Genomic DNA, 15277 nt, shown 5'->3' with positions numbered 1-15277 from the left:
GGATGAGTTTGGGATTGATTGGAACTCGATTCTTCGAGTCATTTCTGAACCAGAGACATTTTAGACCCAAGGTCGACTCCGGATACGGCCCAAGTGCATTGATGCACGTTCCCTCACTGTGGAAGCTAGAGCTTGGGCCTAGATCCTATCCCACTATGTGCTACCTAGCACCCACAAGTCGTGCTTCATGGCAGATCTCGCCTTGCTTGTTTGGTGTGTTCTCACAGAGAGACTGGTGAACATTCTGCTTCTCATCAAGCAAGCGATGGGTCAAGTCCACGCCTGGGATAATTTGCCATTTCCAGCATTGGTGTCTGATTTAGTCACTGCTGCAGGTATTCCTTGGGAAACCATGGACATGAAGGCTATGATTCCGGCTAAGGGCGATGTTGTCCCAAGCGGAAAATACTTATAGCTTCCTATGAACACCCCAAGCCTTGACATAGCCCCTTAGCCTACTATTCCTTCCACCTCATCATCACCACCACAACAAAGATCTACCCATCAACGGATAGAAGATCTACACTAGAAGATTGATAGATACGAGCGGTGCAACCAATGCTGGTACACTTACATCAAGAAGCTTTTACGTTGTGTTACCCCTAGCATGGAGGAACCCAAAATATTCACGTCCACCTCGAACCCAAGTGACGGGAGCTCTGATGAAGGGGATAGTGAGGGTTCCGGTCTCGACCAGCCTTTGCGCATTGTTAGTAGCATGGAGGACCGTGCTAAATTCTAAGTGTGGGGAGGTCGTTCGACTGATCTCCATGGGTAACAATCTCTTCCTTTCAACACCCATGGATTTATCTTTTGTTTAGTAGTTAATACATTGCATGTGTAGTTAGTCTTGCTTGCGAATACCCATTGCATGATAGTTAGCTCCTGTAGACTTACTTGGTCAAAATAATAACTTCTCCAAGAAACCGTATTTTCGGGGTACCCTACCAATTTTGAAAAAAAAAATTTCGATAAACTTGCTTAAAGAATGTATTTTGGAACATAGTGATTGAGCTAAGAACACAAGCATGTAAGTTTTGAGCCTATTGTATGGTTATATCTTCTAACCACTATTTTCCATTCTTGTGTGCATTATTCTCTCTCTGTGATTGCAATCCCTGCTTTGTCTGATTCTATATGTCCATTACTTTGTATATGAATGCATCTATATGATTGAGGCCATCATTTCAATAGTCACTTTTCCCAAACGGCCTTAACCCTTTTATCTACCATCGCTAACCAATTTTGAGCCCATGATAAACCTTTTTTATTCTTAAATGGAGCATATAAACACCCCTAAGTGAAAAATAATGAATGTCCATGAATTTGGATCCTTGATTAGCTAGGCGAGTGAAGGTGTGTATCATTCAAATGGGAGGGTGTACTTGGGAACTTGGGTGGATGTAAAAGTGTGTATTTGCACTTGTAATTGAAGATCTTGGGAATTGGGAACATACTCATGTATTGAATGATTGAACCATATGTATTGACACTTTTGTACATGATACTTTAGAAAAAAATAGAAGAAACAAAAATATGGAAAAAGAGAAAGCAATAAAAGGGGACAAAAATGCCGCAAGACAAGGTAATAATAACAATGCATATGGGATGTGAATTGAAAAAGAATGCATGTGTAGGTGAAAAAGTGAAGCCCATGGGTAGCTAGGTATTATATTAGAATTGTATAGGTTGTTTTATGTGTTTAGTGAGATCTTAGGTTAATCAAGGATTCAAATTTTAAGCTCACTTGACCATATACATCCCCACCTTTACCCTAGCCCCATTACAACCTATGAATAAGACCTCATGATACTTGTACGCATGCATTAAGTAATTGTTGATTGTTAGATGAAAGACAAATCTTGGAAAGCATGATTAGGAGAGGATTGAGTGACGAACCTTATACACTTGAACGAATAGAGTGGATACACTTCCGGTGAGGGTTCGATGCTCAACTCCTTGTTTCCGGCTTTCACAAGCGTTCATCTAGCAAGTTATATGCACTTCATGTTGATGTTCAAATCGGTAGGAATTATGGACTACATGTCATTTTCACCCTATATGCTCATATGTGTTCTTGGAGGATAGTCTTACCCTTGACCAAGTAGGTAGATGCTTTTACATTAGTTGCATGCATTCATTTCAGTAATTTGCACTTCATGAACCCTTTCTTCCATGGTTTTGGTCTTTTTATTTTTAGCATGAGGACATACTTGGTTTAAGTCTGGAGAGGTTTGATAAACCCCAATTTTGTTGTTTATATTGTGTATAATTTGAGGGGTTTTATCAATAATTTCTGCACTTATTCACAAGAATTACATGGTTTTGTGTTCTCTTCCTAATATTACTTCATGATGGAAAACATGCTTCTTTTGCCTTAAAATTTCCAAAGTTTGATCTTCTTTTATTACCATTCGGTGCCGTGATGTGTTTGTTGAGTGATTTCAAAGTTTACAGAGCGAGAATGGTCTAGAAGAGAGAAAGAAAGCATGCACAAGTGGAAGGAACATGAAGAATTGAATTTTGGGAGATTCAGCATGGGCACGAACGCGCACCTCGCGCGCACGCGTGGATGCAGAAAGCTGGAAATGGCGCTCGTAGATTGGCGCGTCCGCGTGGATTAGCAAAATATCCATCGATGCGCACGCGTACGGGACGCGCACGCGCGACAAGCTGCACGTGACCTCATTAAAGGAAATCGTGTCTGGTGATTTCTAAGGCTCAAGTAGCCCAAATTCAAGCTAGTTCTGCATGGAAAAGACCCAAGGATGCTAGGGGGAAAGGGGGGGATTATTCATTCACACTTAGACACAATTTTTAGCTAGTTTTGGTTTTTGTTCTTCTAGAGAGAGAAACCCTTGTTCCTCTCTAGATCTAGTTTGATTTGATCTTCCCTTGTTGAATTATGAATTGGATCTTGTTGATTTCTAGTTTTGATTACTTAATTTGAATTCCTTAGTATAATTTTGTTTAGATCTTGTGTTAGATTTATGTTTTCTTGTCAATTGTCATTTTCTACCCATTTCATGAATCTTGTGGATCTTGAATTGTTAATGTTACATTGATGATTTCCATGGTTAATTGTGTTGTTTGAGTGATTTTACATTGATAATTGGTAGTGGGTATTTTTTAATTTCAATTTAATTGCATTTTGAATATGTCTTTTAGTAATGCTTACCATGTGTTTGATGAAATGTTTCCTTTGATTATGGAGTAGTTTTCTTTACTCTTGGCCTAGGCTAAGAGAATTGAGTGACCTTGAGTCATTGGGTCTCATTGAATTGGTGATTTGAGAACCCTTAGTGATCAATTTGATACCTATTAACACTAACCCACTACTAATCTAATTAGTAGATAGGTTGGGACTTATGGGTTGATGTGATCAAACCTATTTAACGTACTTCAAGCTTAAGAGTAGACACTACGTACTTAAGGCTTTTGTGAAGTAGACTTAATGGGTTGGTACCTCATAATTATCAATATTCGGTATGTAGACAAGGATGGTGATCTCAATTCCCATGTCTAGCCAAGAGTTGCTTTTATTATTCATATTTGAAAACCAAAAATTTCAATTGCGCAATTCTATTTATAGTTCCTTGTTAGTTTTAGAGTAGAATTACATTACTTGCTCTCTTATTAGTTTGGAATTGCTCATACCTTACTTTAGCTACTTGAATTAGTTTCTTGCATTTTAAGATTTCTTGTTTGATTGAGTCTTTTAGTTTAAATCCTTGCTCATGATTTGCAACCCCGGAATTCTAATCAATGTTGAAGCACATGTTTGCCCATTCCTTGTGAGACGACTTGAGGTTTGAAAACTTCGGTTACTTTTATTGGGGTTGAACTTGTGACAACCAATTCCTTAAAATTTGATCTGAGAGTTCACCATCGGTTTGGACTATACTAGCAACGGAAATATTTTGTGGAATTTCGAAACGGTGTACATTCTTAGCACATCAGACACCAAACTTAAGAACTGATACTAGACTCAAACAAAAAGAAACAATTTTTGAAAATTTTTGGAAAAAGAAAACAAGAACGTTCCAACTTTTAACAAGAACAAGAACAAAAGACTTCATGCAAAAGACAAAGATAAAGAAAAGAAAAAGTTTTGAAAAATTTTTGAAAAGAAAACAAAAGACACAAAACAAAATAGTAAAAAGTACCTAATCTAAGCAACAAGATAATCCGATAGTTTGTCAAACTCAAACAATCCCTTGCAACGGCGCCAAAAACTTGGTGTATGAAATTGTCTCCGTAATATTCGCACAGATAGACCAGCAAGTGTACCGGGTCGTCCAAGTATTACCTCAGGTGAGTGAGGGTCGATCCCACGGAGATTGTTGGTTTGAGCAAGCAATGGCTATCTTGTAGATCTTAGTCAGGCGATTCGAAAAGATGATAGTTGTTGTGAAGAATACATAAAACAAATAAATAAATAGAACGTTACTAGATAGATGTGAAATCAGTTATGAGAGAACAGTTGAGGCTTCGGAGATAATTCTTCCTTCTGGATCAACTTTTCTCACCATCTACCCCAACTTTTGATGATTCATTCCATGGCAGGCTGTAAATGACTAATGCCAGGTCGGTGGTCATTAGTCTCCTCCACTTCAGGTCAAACGTCGGGTCAGTGGTCATCCAATCTGAACGGGGGTGAAGCTCCTGTAGTCCATTCCCTTGGTGATCCTACTCAAAGTGCCATAGACAAGGTCGAATCTTCCGGATCAGAAAATACTGCATCCTGGTTCTAGCCTATACCATAAATGCCCTAATCGCCCCGTACCTCGGTTGCACTGATGTCTCTAAGTACCCAATGAAGTCATGGATTAGCCGTCTAACAGATGTATAATCAAGCTTGTGGTTCAGTACAATTTCGTCAAGGACTCGCAAGAACCCATGTGAAATAGGGATGACGGTAAAGTTATACTCCCAATTCATTAGGATGAAGAACGAAGATACATCATAGAATGGAATCAAGCATAGATTGAAATAGAATAGTGATATTATTAATCCATAAGAATCAGCAGAGCTCCTAACCTTAACCTAGGAGGTTAGTGACTCATAGCTTACAGGAAATAGTAATGTGTTCAAAAATATGGCATAAAATTCAGGTTGAAGATCCTAAACATGGGTGATCTTTTCCTATATATACTAATCTAGTAACTAAGAATTACAGAAATAGGATAAACTAGGTTGATAGTACAAAAATCAACTTCTAGGGCCCACTTGATGAGTGTTTGGGCTGAGCTAAAGGTGACTCTATGAGCTAGTACCCTTCTTGGGCGTTGAATGCCAGCTTTGGACTCCATTTTGGGCGTTGGGCACCAGCTGCTCCTTTTTGGGCGTTGGACGCCAGGAAGCGGGTTGGCGGCTAGCGTTGAACGCCAGTTTTGGGCCTTAATTTCCAAAGCAAAGTATAGACTATTATATATTTCTGGAAAGCCCTAGATGTTAGCTTTCCATAAGCATTAAGAGCGCGCCATTTGGACTTCTGTAACCCCAAAAATGCGCTTTCGAGTGCATGGAGGTTAGAATTTGACAGCATTTGCAGTCTTTTCTCTGTCTCTGAATCAGACTTTACCAAAACTCCTCAATTTCAGCCAGAAAATACCTAAAATCATCATAAAACACAATAACTTAAAGTAGAATCCAAAAAAAATGAATTTTGCACTAAAACCTATGAAAATATAATAAAACTTAAACAAAACATAACAAAAACTATATGAAAATGATGCCAAAAAGTGTGTAAAATATCAACTCATCATTGTACTTTTCTCCACTTTTGATATATTTATTTGTATATCCCTCTCAAGGGTTCTGTATTTTGGAGAAATAGATTGTATTTTAGTATACCTTGGTTTTGTATTATGTTCTAGCCGACCTTTCTTCGCAGGTCGAGATTAGTACTTTATGTATGCTATCTATGGGTCTTATATATACCTTTGCTTCTGTATATCAACGCTTTCTTATCTTATGCGCTTTGAGTGTGATAATGGTTATCGCTTTGTTCATCTTCCTTTCACAGTCTCTGATGAGCGGATAATTTACACGCTTTTTGGCATTGTTTTTAGTATGTTTTTAGTATATTTTAGTTAGTTTTTATTGTATTTTCATTAGTTTTTATTTAAAATTCACTATTCTGGACTTTACTCTGAGTTTGTGTGTTTTTCTGTGATTTCAAGTATTTTCTGGCTAAAATTGAGGGACCTGAGCAAAAATCTGATTCAGAGGCTGAAAAAGGACTGCAGATGCTGTTGGATTCTGACCTCTCTGCACTCGAAGTGGATTTTCTGGAGCTACAGAAGCCCAATTGGCGTGCTCTCAATTGTGTTGGAATGTAGACATCCTGGGCTTTCAAGCAATATATAATACTTTATACTTTTCCCAAGGTTTGATGGCCCAAACCGGCGTTCCAAGTCAGCTTAAGAATTCTGGCGTTTAACGCCAGAACTGGCATAAAAGCTGGAGTTAAACGCCCAAACGGGCACAAAAGCTGGAGTTTAACTCCAAGAAAAGTCTCTACACATAAAAGCTTAAATTCTCAGCCTAAGCACACACCAAGTGGGCCCCAAAAGTGGATTTTTACACTAAACACCCTAGCTTACTCATTTTCTGTAACCCTAGGTCACTAGTTTACTATAAAAACTACTTTTAGTGATTCATCTTGTACCTCATGACACTTTACACGTTTCATATTGTATCTTCTACGGCATGAGTCTCTAAACCCCATTGTTGGGGGTAAGGAGCTCTACTGTTCTTCATGAATTAATGCAATTACTACTGTTTTCCATTCTATCACGCTTGCTTCTATTCTAAGATATTCATTCGCACTTCAACCTGATGAATGTGATGATTCGTGACACTCATCATCATTCTCACCTATGAACGCATGCCTGACAACCACCTCTGTTCTACCTTAGATTGAATGCATATCTCTTAGCCTCATGATCCAGATCAGAGTCTTCGTGGTATAAGCTAGAATTATTGGCGGCCATTCCTGAGATCCGGAACGTCTAAACCTTGTCTGTGGTATTCTGAGTAGGATCTGGGAAGGGATGACTGTGACAAGCTTCAAACTCGTGAGTGTTGGGCGTAGTGACAGACGCAAAAGGATCAATGGATCCTATTCCAACATGATCGAGAACTGACAGATGATTAGCCGTGCGGTGACAGCGCATTTGGAATATTTTCACTGAGAGGACGGGAAGTAGCCATTGACAACGGTGATGCCCAACATAAAGCTTGCCATGGAAGGAGCCTTGCGTGCATGAAGAAGAAGATAGTAGGAAAGTAGAGATTCAGAAGACAAAGAATCTCCAAAACCTCAACCTGTTCTTCATTACTGCATAACAAGTATTTATTTCATGTTCTTTTACTTTTTACAATTAAATCTGAGAATTATTGATATCCTGACTAAGAGTTACAAGATAACCATAGCTTGCTTCAAGCCGACAATCTCCGTGGGATCGACCCTTACTCACGTAAGGTATTACTTGGACGACCCAGTGCACTTGCTGGTTAGTTGTGCGGAGTTGCAAAAGTGTGATTGTAATTTCGGGGATTGTTCGAGTTTCGACAACTGAAGGTTTATCTTGTTGCTTAGATTAGGAATATTTTATTTTTGTTGGTTTAGAGTCTTTTATTTGAGTTTAGTTTCATATTTTAAGTTTGGTGTCAATTGCATGCTTTTACTTGCTTTTAATTTTTTTTGAATTTGCATGTTCCTAGTTGTTTCTTGATCTTTAAAAATTCTAAGTTTGGTGTCTCCCTTGTGTTTTCCTTTAAATTTTCGAAAATATTGTGTTTGATCTTCTAAAAAATTTAAGTTTGGTGTTTTTGTGCTTTTATTTACTTAAAAATTTTTCAAAAATTTGTTCTTGGTGTTTACCTTGACATTCAAAGTTTTCTTGTTTGTCCTCTCTGTTTTGATCTAAAATTTCTAAGTTTAGTGTCATTTTGTTGTTTTTCTCGTTCCTCATTAAAATTCAAAAATAAAAAAATATCTTTTTCCTTATTTTACTCATAATTTTCGAAATTTGGCATTAAAGTAGTCAAAGATTTTCAAAATCATATCTTTTCTTTTTAGTCAAGTCAAAATTCTAATTTCAAAAATTGATCTTTTCAAATCTTTTTCAAAAATCAAATCTTTTTAATTTATTGCAATCAGATCTTCTCAATCAAATCTTTTTCAAAATAATTTTCAATCATATCTTTTTGATTGCTAATTTCAAAATCTTTTTAATTAATTAATTAATTAATTTAGTCTTTAATTTGCTTTTATTTTATTTTCCTTTTTTAGAAATTTTATTTTATTGTATTTTCCATTTATTTTATTTTATTCTATTTTAATTTCGGTCACTTTTAATTAAATAATTAAAAAATAAAAATATAATTTATTTGCAATTCATATCAATTCCCTTTTCTCCCTCATGGACATAAGTAGAAATGAACAGTCCAGAAGGACTCTGGGGTCATATGCTAACCTCATTACAACTGCATATGGGAGTAGCATCTGTATACCTCCCATCAAAGCAAGCAGTTTTGAGCTAAATCCTCAGCTCATTATCATGGTGCAGCAAAATTGCCAGTATTCCGATCTTCCATAGGAAGAACCTACTGAGTTTCTGGCATAGTTCTTACAAATTGCTGACACAGTACGTGATAAAGAAGTGGATCAGGATGTCTACAGATTATTACTGTTTCCATTTGCTGTAAAAGATCAAGCTAAGAGGTGGTTAAATAACCAACCCACAGCAAGCATAAAAACATGGAGACAGTTATCAGACAAATTCATGAATCAATTTTACCCTCCAAAAAGGATGACATAGCTAAGGCTGGACATCCAAGGCTTTAAACAAGAGGATCATGAATCCCTTTATAATGCCTGGGAGAGGTATAGAGGGATGCTAAGGAAATGCTCCTATGAAATGTTTTCAGAGTGGGTACAATTAGACATCTTTTACTATGGGCTTATAGAAAGAGCTCAAATGTCTCTAGACCACTCAGCTGGTGGATCTATACACATGAGAAAAACAATTGAAGAGGCTCAAGAACTCATAGATACAGTTGCTAGAAATCAACATCTATACTCAAACAGTGAGTCCCCCATAAAAGAAGAGGCTATGGCAGTAACTACTGATCCTAATCCTCAAGAACAGATTGTTGAACTTAATCAGCAATTACTCCTTATGACAAAATAATTAGCAGAATTCAAAGAGATGCTCCAAGACACTAAAAATGCTAACAAGAATATAGAAGCACAATTGAATCAGACAAGATAGCAGCTATCTAAAAAGATAACAGGAGAATGCCAAGCTGTCCAACTAAGGAGCGGGAAGACATTGAATAACTCAGCTCAAGGTAGCAAAAAGTCAAGAAAGGAATAAATGACAGAAGATGACCAAACCACTGCCCAAAATCCCTCTGAGGACACCAAGAGACCAGAGAGGAATAACTCTGGCGTTCAAACACCAGAAAAGGGGGAAAAGTTGGCGTTAAATGCCCATTCCTTGTCTAGTTATGGCGTTCAAACGCCAGAAAAGGATGGAAAGCTGGCGTTAAACGCCCATCCAGCACCCAATCCTGGCGTTCAAATGCCAATGAGGGATCAGACACATGCAAGTGCTGATAGTAACCCCTCTAAGAAGGCTTCTCCAACCACTTCTGTAGGGAAAAAACCTGCAGCAACTAAGGTTGAAGAATATAAAGCCAAGATGCCTTATCCTCAGAAGCTCTGCCAAGCAGAACAGGATAAACAATTTGCCCGCTTTGCAGACTATCTCAGGACTCTTGAAATAAAGATCCCGTTTGTAGAGGCACTTGAGTAAATACCCTCTTATGCTAAGTTCATGAAAGAGATCTTAAGTCATAAGAAGGATTGGAGAGAAATTGAAAGAGTGTTTCTCACTGAAGAATGCAGTGCAGTCATTCTGAAAAGCTTACCAGAAAAGCTTCAAGACCCAGGAAGCTTTATGATACCATGCACATTAGAGGGTGCTTGTACCAAGATAGTTCTATGTGACCTTGGAGCAAGTATCAACCTAATACCTGCATCCACTATCAGAAAGCTTGGGTTGACTGAAGAAGTCAAACCAACCCGGATATGTCTTCAACTTGCTGATGACTCCATTAAATATCCATCAGGCATCATTGAGGACATGATTGTCAAGGTTAGGCCATTTGCCTTTTCCACTGACTATGTAGTGCTGGAAATGGAGGAGCACAAGAGTGCAACTCTCATTCTAGGAAGACCTTTCCTAGCAACTGGACGAACTCTTATTGATGTACAAAAAGGGAAAGTGACCCTGAGAGTCAATGAGGATGAGTTCAAGTTAAATGCTGTCAAAGCTATGCAGCATCCAGACACATCAAATGACTGCATGAGCACTGATATTATTGACTCTTTAGTGGAAGAGATCAATATGACTGAGAGTCTTGAATTAGAGCTAGAGGACATCTTTAAAGATGTTCAACCTGATTTGGAGGAACCAGAGGAAATAAAAGAACCTTTAAAAATCCCTCAGGAAGAGGAGAAACCTCCTAAACCAGAGCTCAAACCACTACCACCATCCCTAAAATATGCATTTCTGGGAGAGGGTGACACTTTTCCAGTGATCATAAGCTCTGCTTTAAATCCACAGGAAGATAAAGCACTAATTCAAGTGCTAAGGACACACAAGACAGCTCTTGGGTGGTCCATAAGCGATCTTAAGGGCATTAGCCCAGCAAGATGCATGCACAAGATCCTATTGGAGGATGATGCTAAGCCAGTGGTTCAACCACAGAGGCGGCTAAATCCAGCCATGAAGGAAGTGGTGCAGAAAGAGGTCACTAAGTTACTAGAGGCTGGGATTATTTATCCTATTTCTGATAGCCCCTGGGTGAGCCCTGTCCAAGTTGTCCCCAAGAAGGCAGGCATGATAGTGGTTCATAATGAAAAGAATGAACTGGTTCCCACAAGAACAGTTACAGGGTGGCGTATGTGTATTGACTACAAAAGGCTCAATACAGCCACCAGAAAGGATCATTTTCCTTTACCATTCATAGACCAGATGCTAGAGAGACTAGCAGGCCATGAATACTACTGCTTTTTGGATGGCTATTCAGGCTACAACCAAATTATAGTGGATCCTCAAGACCAAGAGAAAACAGCATTCACATGTCCATCTGGAGTATTTGCTTACAGAAGAATGCCATTTGGTCTGTGCACTGCACCTGCAACCTTTCAGAGGTGCATGCTCTCTATCTTCTCTGATATGGTAGAGAAGTTCCTGGAAGTCTTCATGGATGACTTCTCAGTATTTGGAGACTCATTCAGCTCCTATCTTGATCATCTAGCACTTGTCCTGAAAAGGTGCCAAGAGACTAACCTGGTCTTAAACTGGGAAAAATGTCACTTTATGGTAACTGAAGGAATTGTCCTTGGGCAAAAAATTTCAAGCAAGGGGATAGAGGTGGATCAAGCCAAGGTAGAGGTAATTGAGAAATTACCACCACCTTCCAATGTTAAGGCAATTAGAAGCTTTCTGGGACATGCAGGATTTTATAGGAGGTTCATAAAGGATTTTTCGAAAATTGCAAAACATCTAAGCAACCTGCTAGCTGCTGACACACCATTTGTGTTTGACACAGAGTGTCTGCAGGCGTTTGAGACCCTGAAAGCCAAGCTGCTCACAGCACCAGTCATCTCTGCACCTGACTAGACATTACCATTCGAATTAATGTGTGATGCCAGTGACCATGCCATTGGTGCAGTGTTGGAACAAAGGCATAACAAGCTTCTGCACGTCATTTACTATGCCAGTCGTGTTCTAAATGACGCACAGAAGAATTACACAACCACAGAAAAGGAGTTACTTGCAGTGGTTTATGCCATTGACAAGTTTAGATCCTATTTAGTAGGTTCAAAAGTGATTGTATATACTGACCATGCTACTCTTAAATATCTACTCACAAAGCAGGATTCAAAACCCAGGCTCATAAGATGGGTGTTGCTTCTGCAAGAGTTTGATATAGAAATAAGAGACAGAAAAGGGACAGAAAACCAGGTAGCTGATCACCTGTCCCGGATAGAACCAGTAGCAGGGGCGTCCCTCCCTCCTACTGAGATCTCTGAGACCTTTCCGGATAAACAAATTTTTGCCATTCAGGAAGCACCATGGTTTGCAGACATTGCAAATTATAAAGCTGTGAGGTTCATACCCCAGGAGTACAGCAGGTTGCAAAAGAAAAAACTAATTTCTGATGCAAAGTACTACTTATGGGATGAACCATATCTCTTTAAGAGATGCGCAGACGGAATGATCCGCAGATGCGTCCCTAGATAGGAGGCACAGAAGATCCTGTGGCATTGCCATGGATCACAGTATGGAGGACATTTCGGAAGTGAGCGAACAGCCACTAAAGTCCTCCAATGTGGCTTCTATTGGCCTGCCCGAGAATTTGTGCGTAACTGTGATAGTTGCCAAAGAGCTGGTAACTTGCCTCATGGTTATGCCATGCCTCAACAAGGGATCTTAGAGATTGAGTTGTTTCATGTATGGGGTATTGACTTCATGGGTCCTTTCCCACCATCATACTCAAACACTTACATTCTGGTGGCAGTAGACTACGTATCTAAATGGGTGAAGGCAATTGCCACACCCACTAATGATACCAAGACTGTGCTGAAGTTCCTCCAGAAACATATTTTCAGCAGATTTGGTGTTCCCAGAGTACTAATCAGTGATGGGGGCACCCATTTCTGCAATAAACAGCTTTACTCTACTATGGTTCGATATGGAATTAGCCACAAAGTAGCAACTCCGTATCATCCACAGACAAATGGGCAGTATGAAAACTCTAATAGAGAACTAAAGAGAATCCTGGAACAGACTGTAATTCCTGTAGAAAGGATTGGGCAAAGAGCTTAGATGATGCTCTGTGGGAATACAGAACAGCATTCAAGACTCCTATAGGAACCTCTCCATACCAGCTTGTGTATGGAAAGGCCTGTCATCTGTCCGTGGAACTGGAACATAAAGCCTACTGGGCAACCAGATTCCTAAACATGGATGCTAAGTTAGCTGGTGAGAAAAGATTGCTCCAGCTAAATGAGCTAGAGGAGTTCAGACTCAATGCTTTTGAAAATGCAAAAATTTATAAGGAAAAAGCAAAAAAGTGGCATGACAAGAAATTGTCATCCAGAGTCTTTGAGCTAGGACAAAAAGTTCTGCTGTTCAACTCTAGGCTCAGATTATTCCCCGGGAAATTAAAATCCCGGTGGAGGGGACCATATGTCATTACAGGAGTGTCACCATATGGATATGTTGAGCTTCAAGATATTGATTCTGACAAAAAGTTCATTGTTAATGGATAGAGAATCAAACATTATCTTGAAAATAATTTTGAGCAAGAATGCTTAAAACTGAGGCTTGAATGAAGCTTAGTAAAGGTCCAGCTAAAGACAATAAAGAAGCGCTTACTGGGAGGCAACCCAGCCATTAGCAAGTTATTTGTTTAAATTAATACTTGTAGAAGTTTGATATACATTTTTCTTCAAAGGTTAATCATCAAAATTGAAGGAATTCACAGAGTTACAGAAGGATTCAGTGCAAAAAGCAGAGAAAAGCAGCTTGCTGGCAAGAAAATGCCAGTAAAGGGCATTTTGGGCATTAAACGCCAGAATGGGTACCATTCTGGGCGTTTAACGCCAGAATTGCAGCATCCTGGGCGTTCAGAAAAACGCCCAGTGATAAAGGGGTTTCTGGTGTTTAACGCCAGCCAGGGTACCTGGCTGGGCGTTAAACGCCCATAATGGCCAACAATTGGGCGTTAAATGCCAGAATGGATACCATTCTGGGCGTTTAAAGCCAGAAAGGCAGGGGGAGGAGATTTTGTTTCCAACTTCAAATTTTTTTTTCAAATTTTCATGTTTTGACTCATAATTTTCTGCATGAACATGTTTCAAACTTTCATCATTCACCCTCAATTTTCCAAAATTCATCAATTTTCTAAATCTCTTTTCAATTTTCTTTCAGATCCTTCCCAAATATTTTCAAAAACTCAATTATCCTCTTAATTTCTTTCCAAATCTTTTTCAACTCATCATATCATCTCTTATTTCTTAGATGCATAACCAAATTTTCAGATTTAACATCTTTATATCTTTTTCAATTACAAATCTCATCTTTTTCATATCATGATTTTATTTTCTTCCATCAATCATATCTCTATGTCATATCTCTTTCAAATTTTTCGAAATCCCTCCCCTCCTCTTATAAATATACATTCGGCCATCCCCTCCTCTCCACCATTCGAATTTGGCTCTTCTCCTCTCTCCCACCTTTCCTTTCTTTTGCTTGAGGGCAAGCAAACCTCTAAGTTTGGTATGTTTTTCCGTGATCACTGAGCTAAGACTCATCAAGATCATGGCACCTAAGGGAAAACAAACCAATTCAAGACGCAAGAAAGAGAATACTCCAAAGAGTCTTTGGAATCAAGAGAGGTTCTTAACCAAAGAGCATGCAGACCATTACCAAAAAATAATGGGTCTGAGGTCAGTGATCTCGGAAGTTAAATTCAATTTAAAAGAAGATGAATATCCGGAGATCCAAGAGCAAATTCGAAACAGAGGATGGGAAATTCTAGCCAATCCTGAGACAAAGGTTGGAAGAAACATGGTTCAGGAATTCTACTCAAATCTGTGGTTAATAGATAAGCAGAGAATAACTAGAACCGCCTTTCACACATACCGAACTATGGTCAGAGGGAGGCTTATTTACTTCCATCTGGACAAAATAAGAGAGGTCTTCAAACTGCCTCAACTACAAGATGATCTAGAATCCTTTAATAGGAGAATGGTGAGAGTAGATAAGGGGTTAGATCAAGTTCTATAGGACATATGCCTCCCTAGAACTAAGTGGATAACCAATTCAAAAGGTTTCCCAAACCAACTCAAGAGGGGAGATCTCAAACCAGTTGCAAGAGTGCTGAGCGGATAATTTATATGCTTTTTGGCATTGTTTTTACACAGTTTTCAGTATAATTTAATTAGTTTTTAGTATATTTTTATTAGTTTTTAATTAAAATTCACATTTCTGGACTTTACTATGAGTTTGTGTGTTTTTCTATGATTTCAAGTATTTTCTGGCTGAAATTGAGGGACTTGAGCAAAAATCAGATTTAGAGGTTGAAGAAGGACTGCAGATCTTGTTGGATTCTAACCTCCTTGCACTCAAAGTGGATTTTCTGGAGCTACAGAACTTCAAATGGTGCGCTCTCAATTGCGTTGGAA

Source organism: Arachis hypogaea, chromosome 15, assembly GCF_003086295.3.
Source record: "Arachis hypogaea cultivar Tifrunner chromosome 15, arahy.Tifrunner.gnm2.J5K5, whole genome shotgun sequence".
In the NCBI taxonomy this organism is placed as follows: Eukaryota; Viridiplantae; Streptophyta; class Magnoliopsida; order Fabales; family Fabaceae; genus Arachis; species Arachis hypogaea.
This window is presented reverse-complemented; position numbering follows the sequence as displayed.